Below are 6,953 nucleotides of genomic sequence, written 5' to 3'. Positions count from 1 at the left end.
GAGGACATTTAGGTTGTTTTCAAGTTTCAGCTATTACCAATCAGCTGCTCTGAACATTCATATACAATTTAAATGTAAAAACATATGCTTTCTCTCTGGCAAGAGGACTGGTTTCCCGGCCACGGATGTTCCGGAGGGGAGAGGGGTCACACACATCCCAGGCACAAGCTGAGAGGAGCAGCTCATCTGGCTAATACTGAGCAGGTGGCAGGACAAATGCCTGCCCCCTCCCCCGGGCCCCACGCCTTCTGCAAGAATCTCCTGGGGGCTGTTGAAGCCGCTGGGAGCCCCACTGGCACCTCAGAATCACAGTGTAACTGATCAGGATGTGAGGCTGTTGTCTGGGGAGGCTGGGGGGAAAGGAGTGGGTGTGCCAGCCAGCATCCTCTTTGCCTTCCTTTGCTAACTTGGGATTTTGAGCCGGTTGGGGTATAGCTGTGATTCCCTGCCGCCCTGAGAACCTCTCTGTTCCCTTCTTGGGCCTAAACCCAGGCTGCTGATCCAGGGGGGGTGTCCACTGAGGGTGGGATGGAGGTGGTTACAATGGGGGGAAGTGGCCTGAGTTGACCCTGGGTTCCTCACATGCTTGTCCTTTGGGGGCTTGAGGAACAGGGGTCAGGGCAAACAGAGGTCGTGGTGCTGGCTCAGGATGGGGCTACAGAGTCAGAGTTACTGATTTCATTTTCAATAAGCCTAGGTTTGTTACATTGGTTTCCCAATTTTTTAAAAATAGACTTCTAAAAATAAATAAATAAAGATACCTTGTTTGGGCTCAAACAGATCCTTGTACACTCGTGGTCAATACAGCATTATTCACAATCCTGGAAAGGTGGAAAGAACCCAAGTGTCTACCTGCAAATGAATGGATAAACTGAATGCAGTCTACCCATGCAGTGGAGTATCACTCCGCCATTTAAAAAAAATGATTTTTGCCTAGCCGGCGTGGCTCCTTGGTTGAGCATTGACCTATGAACCAGGAGGTCACAGTTTGATTCCCAGTCAGGGCATATGCCCAGGTTGTGGGCTTGATCCCCAATGTGGAGCATGTAGGAGGCAGCTGATCAATGATTCTCTCACATTGATCATTGAAGTTTCTATCTCTCTCTCTCCCTCTCCCTTCCTTTCTGAAATCAATAAAAAATGTTTTTTTAAAATGATCATCTTTAAAAAATAAAATTTAGTACATGCTACAAGATGGATGAACCTTGAAAATATTATGCTAAGTTGGGGGGGAAAAAAGCCAGTTATGAAAGGACAAGGTATTAGCTGGCTCGAGCTGCCATAACAAAATACCACATATTGGCGGGCTTAAACAACAGAAATTTATCTTCTCACAGCTCTGAAGGCTGGAAGTCCAAGATCAAGGTGTGGACAGATTTATTTTTTCCTGAGGAGAGCAGCTCTCCTTGGCTTGCAGATGGCCACCTTCTCACTATATCCGGACATGTTTATCTCTGGCTGTATTATGTGTCCTAATCTCCTCTTCTTATACGGATACCAGTCCTATCAGATTAGGACCCATCTATATGAGCTCATTCACCTTAAGTACCTCTGTGAAGACCCTGTCTCCAAGCACAGTCACATTCCGAGGTACTGGGGATCGGGACTTCAACATATGGATTTGGAGGAGACATAACAGCCTATAATAGATAAATATTATGTGATTTATATGAAGTACCTAGAATAAGCAAACTCAGAGAGACAGAAAGTAGAACGGTGGTTGCCAGGGGCTGGAGGGCAAGGGTCACAGGAGTTATTGTATAGTGGGTAGAGTTCTACTAAGAATGATGAAAAAGTTCTGAAGATGAATGTAAGTGGTGATGGTTGCACAACACTGTGGATATACTTAATGACACTGAACTGTACATTAAAAATTGTTAAAATGGCCAAAACCGGTTTGGCTCAGTGGATAGAGCGTCGGCCTGCGGACTGAAAGGTCACAGGTTCGATTCCGGTCAAGGGCATGTACCTGGGTTGCGGGCACATCCCCAGTAGGGGGTGTGCAGGAGGCAGCTGATCGATGTTTCTCTCTCATCGATGTTTCTAACTCTCTATCTCTCTCCCTTCCTCTCTGTAAAAAATCAATAAAATATATTTTTAAAAAAATTGTTAAAATGGTAAATTTTATGTTATATATATGTATTTTTATAATAAGTTTTAAATGAATAAACAAAGACTGTTAGAAAAATAAGAGAGATTAAAAATGAGCCGAAGCCGGTTTGGCTCAGTGGATAGAGCGTCGGCCTGTGGACTGAAAGGTCCAGGTTCGATTCCGGTCAAGGGCATGTACATGGGTTGCGGGCACATCCCCAGTAGGAGATGTGCAGGAGGCAGCTGATTGATGTTTCTCTCTCATCGATGTTTCTAACTCTCTATCTCTCTCCCTTCCTCTCTGTAAAAAATCAATAAAATATATTTTTTTAAAAATAAAAATAAAAATAAATTTAAAAAAAATAAAATTGAGGGTAGACACAACTAAAGATTAACCCTCAGATCATAAATACTTTTTTATTTTTTTATTTTTGTTAATCCTCACCTGAGGAAATTTTCGCCATTGAGTTTAGAGAGTGGAAGGGAGGGGGAGAGACAGAGAGAAACATCAACGTGAGAGAGACATTAATTGGTTGCCACATGCCCCCCAACTGGGACCGAGGACCAAACCTGCAACCCTTGACCAGGAATCAAATCCACGACCCTTTGGTGTGCAGGCCGATTCTCTCACCACTGGGAACATCAGGCAGGACACAAGTCATCAATTCTTAAACAGACCTCACTTAGCCTATGAAATCTCCACACTGGTTTCATCCCACATCAGCCACCACCACCGCACCACCTTCCAGGGCAAAAGCCTTCCCTTCCCCGGCTCAGTAATAAACAGAAGCTGCCACACTTACCTGGCAGGAGAGCTACCATGACCACGAAGATAGTTTTCCCAGGGCCAGGCTTATCCATTGCACTATGGATGTGCTGCCTCCTGCGATTTCCCCTCATGTGGGAAACTCCACTGCATAATTTGTGGTAGTGGGGGACTGTGTTCCTGCATGCATGAATACATGCATACATACATACATACATACATACTAGTACATACATACATAAAAGCTGCGAGTCCTCAGCCTAAGGGTCCCCACCTTCACATGGTTCCTATAGTTTGATCCTTCATTTGGCAAGTGACTTGCTAGATTAATCCATGCCTGAAACAGTTCCTCAAGGGGCTGGGGGAACCAAGTGGGACCCTGACAATGCAGGCCTCTGTCTGCATCCACTCCACACTGACACAGCGCATGAAGTAACGCTTGGGAGAGCATTTCCCATTTATCTTAGTAAGTATAGGTCACCTACCATAGAAGGACCCAAATTCCCACTCACAGCAGCAATCTCCTCCATGATAACTCTGACAGATACATATCCAGCCTCTGTTTGAATATCTTCAGTGACAGGGAACTCACTACCAGAGAGCACCAACTCCACGGTTTTGAATATCATGTGAAGTCTAGAACAAGCCACAGTGCTCCAGATCTCCCCACCTGCCACCTCAACTTGCCTCCCACAGTCAGGGACACGCACCATGAGGATTCCATGGCGAATAGAGACCATCTCTCCCTTAATCTCAAAGAAGCAGCCCCCCACTAACCCCTAGTGCCTGGCCAGACCCACTGACATTTCCGTCTACCTACAAGCAAATGAAATTTCCATCCATCTTCTTTGCGACCGGAATTTTCAGAGCATCATCTGTATCTCTCACATGGCAAGAGGCAATGTGAGAGAGACAAGTATCACTTTCCTGTTTCCTCTTTCATTTGATTCTGAGGGTGATCACCGAGACAGGCGACACCCGGGGAGACCTGTGACTTGTGCCTCCTCTTAGCTCCTTTAACACCAGGAGTGTGGAGGGGACCGCAGGTTTGGGAACTCATTCCTTTGTACAGCTATGAGATTTAGGGCTGGTCCTGGACTGCAGCCCCCAGTCCTAGGCCTTCCTCTAGTCAGCAGGCGCTCTTGTCAATCAACAGAAGAAACTTGCAACTCGGCAGGGCAGAAGAAGAGAGGGAAACAAGGCAGGGCTGGTGCTAACCCCACCCCAGCCCAGGACTTTTAGGGCACAGGAGGGCACGCAGAACTCAAATGAAAAAGACACCCTCCTGGCTCTGACCGGTTGCTCAGTGGTTAGAGCATCAGCCAGCGGACTGAAGGCTTGTGGGTTTGATTCCTGGTCAAGGGCACATACCTCAGTTTCCCCAGCCCCAGTAGGGAGTGCATGCAGGAGGCAACCAATCATTGTGTCGCTCTCACATAGATGTTTCTCTCTCTCCCGCCCCTCCTCTCACCCTTCCACTCTCTAGAAATCAATGAAAAAAAATAGCCTCAAGTGAAGATTAACAACAAGAAGAGGAAAAAGACAAATGACACAGGGACAGTAGCATCCAGGAAAGCACAGAGGGGCAGCTGGATCAAGAAGGGGCAGTGAGATGGACTCGGGTGGGACAGGGTGGAGGCCAGAGCCATCAAAACTACGAAGCTAAGGACTATGTGGCCAGCCAGCTCTAAGAGGCAGCTGGAGGATTTGCATGTGCTTTACATACTGGTCTGAGGCCAGTTAATCAACTGAGACTCACAAGCAGGGGAGCAATAGGCAGCAGCAACTCATCTCAGGCTAACCCCTGGACCTGTTCCCAAGGCCCCGTTTTCTCCGACTTCCCAGAGAGCTAGGGCAGCCCAGCCTAGCTCTCCTGTTGCTTCTTCTATGCTAAGCCCTTTCTTGTTTTACTGTGTCCAGCTTTTACTGTGCGCAGCACTTTCATAGTCTCCCGGACTCCTGTTGTGAAGTTTTTCCTGCACGAAGCCAAGAACCCACACATTACCGGCCAGCCCTAGGCAGACCCGCCAAGGGCAGGTCCCCTTTCCGGTAGCAAAACCACTTGAGGGCTTGGTGGGATGCTGGCTACATGGTTGTGTATTCAATTTCTGAAAATTCACGGGACTAAACACAAACTACACCCCCTCTTCTGAGTGTACGTCATACAGTAAATACTTCAAAAAAAGGTTTTTTAAATGGGGTTTTGTTAAATGTTGGGTTGATCATGTCTCTCCTAGACCCCCCTCCCTTTCACAAACAATAAAGTCCAAGCTTCTTAGTATGACCTGGAAGTCCTCTATGATCCCCTTCCTGTTAGATAGGACAAGGGTCTCAAGGTCAGGGCAGCTCTAAATGTTTTTTCTTGCTAAATGCTAAAATGTAGCACAGTATTTTGTAGATACAGCTGTAAACTGGATGAGCTGACAGGAAATCAAGGAATGAAAGTAACCAAGTCTAGCTTGGCCAGCATGGCTCAGTGGTTGAGCATCAACCTATAAACCAGTAGGTCACGGTTCAATTCCTGGTCAGGGCACATATCCAGGTTGTGGGCTCAATCTCCAGTGTGGAAGTGCAGGAGGCAGCTGATGCTTGACTCTCTCTCATCATTCATTGATGTTTCTCTCTCTCTCCCTCTCCCTTCCTCTCTGAAATCAATAAAAGTATTTACTTAATAATTTTTTTTTAACGTAGCCAAAGTACATGCCTTAACCGGTTTAGCTCAGTGGATAGAGCGTCGGCCTGCAGACTGAAGGGTCCCAGGTTCGATTCCGGTCAAGGGCATGTACCTTGGTTGCAGGCACATCCCTAGTGAGCAGTGTGCAGAAGGCAGCTGATCGGTGTTTCTCTCTCATCAATGTTTCTAACTCTCTATCCCTCTCCCTTCCTCTCTGTAAAAAATCAATAAAATATGTTTTAAAAAATAAAAATAAAAAATAAAGTAGCCAAGTACAGCCCAGCTGGCGTGGCTCAGTGACTGAGCATCAACCTATGAAACAGGAGGTCCCAGTCCGATTCCCGGTCAGGGCACATACCTGGGTTGTGGGCTCAATCCCCAGTGTGAGGCATGCAGGAGGGACCCAATCAATGTTTCACTCTCATCACTGATGTCTGTCTCTCTCTCTCTCTCTCTCTCTCTCTCTCTCTCCTTTCCTCTCTAAAATCAACAAAAATATATTTAAAAACTTAAAATTAAAAGTAGCCAAGTATAAAGAAGCCAACATATAATTGACCAAATCGTATACATAAGAATAGCTAAGCCTCTCTTTTAGAAGGCAGAACCTTCCGTGTCCTTTACTTGCTGCAAGTAAAACTACCTTGTGATAACTACATCTCCTTTTTCACTATTGCAACCCAAGCAGCAAACCCCTTGAGTTTGGTAACATTCCCACATCTTCTCCATTCTTCCTCCTCCCAGGCCAGCGTCTGCACTACTGCAGGACACTGCTGCACTTTCTCACCACCACGTGCTCCCAGGGCTGGACCTGCACTAGTCCACGTGCAGCCGTTGACCTGCACCAGGCTCCTGACCCTGGACCCATGACAGGTGTGGCCTGGGCAAGACGCACTCCGACACAGCTTGTGCGTAGTTTCTTACGTTCCTCACCTGTCCTGATATGACAATGTTTCCGATAGTGTGGGTTAAAAGGAATGTTACGTGCTCGCTTCGGCAGCACATATACTAAAATTGGAACGATACAGAGAAGATTAGCATGGCCCCTGCGCAAGGATGACACGCAAATTCGTGAAGCGTTCCATATTTAAAAAAAAAAAAAAAGGAATGTTACTACTAGGCTCCTTCTTGCGCTCCATTATGCCCTACGTGGGGCTCTTGCTGCTCCCAAAGATTTGTTTCATGATTAACAGCCTTCAGTTTCCAGTAAACCGCCTCTCCCAGTTTCCATGGACCACCTGCACCGGCCCCCACCTGCACCGGCCCCACCTGCACCTGGGCCCCCACCTGCACCGGACCCCACCTGCACCTGGGCCCCCACCTGCACCGGACCCCACCTGCACCTGGGCCCCCACCTGCACCTGGGCCCCCACCTGCACCGGCCCCCACCTGCACCCAGGCCCCAATTTGCACCGGGACCCCATC

The 6,953-nt window shown here is 47.4% G+C and overlaps 2 non-coding genes across 2 annotated transcripts; both read left to right on the top strand.

The window, feature by feature from the left end:
- The first annotated feature begins 2,886 nt into the window (after positions 1-2,886).
- On the top strand, positions 2,887-3,050 carry LOC111826372. The gene has a single exon (XR_002829717.1). It is a non-coding gene; the product is annotated as a U1 spliceosomal RNA (small nuclear RNA).
- A 3,462-nt stretch (positions 3,051-6,512) lies between these two features.
- On the top strand, positions 6,513-6,619 carry LOC111826373. Its single transcript, XR_002829718.1, has one exon. It is a non-coding gene; the product is annotated as a U6 spliceosomal RNA (small nuclear RNA).
- Positions 6,620-6,953: the final 334 nt, after the last annotated feature.

This window comes from Myotis lucifugus, unplaced genomic scaffold (assembly GCF_000147115.1).
Source record: "Myotis lucifugus unplaced genomic scaffold, Myoluc2.0 scaffold_72, whole genome shotgun sequence".
Lineage (NCBI taxonomy): Eukaryota > Metazoa > Chordata > Mammalia > Chiroptera > Vespertilionidae > Myotis > Myotis lucifugus.
The sequence above is the reverse complement of the archived record's forward strand: the minus strand, read 5'-3'. Positions and strand labels throughout refer to the sequence as shown.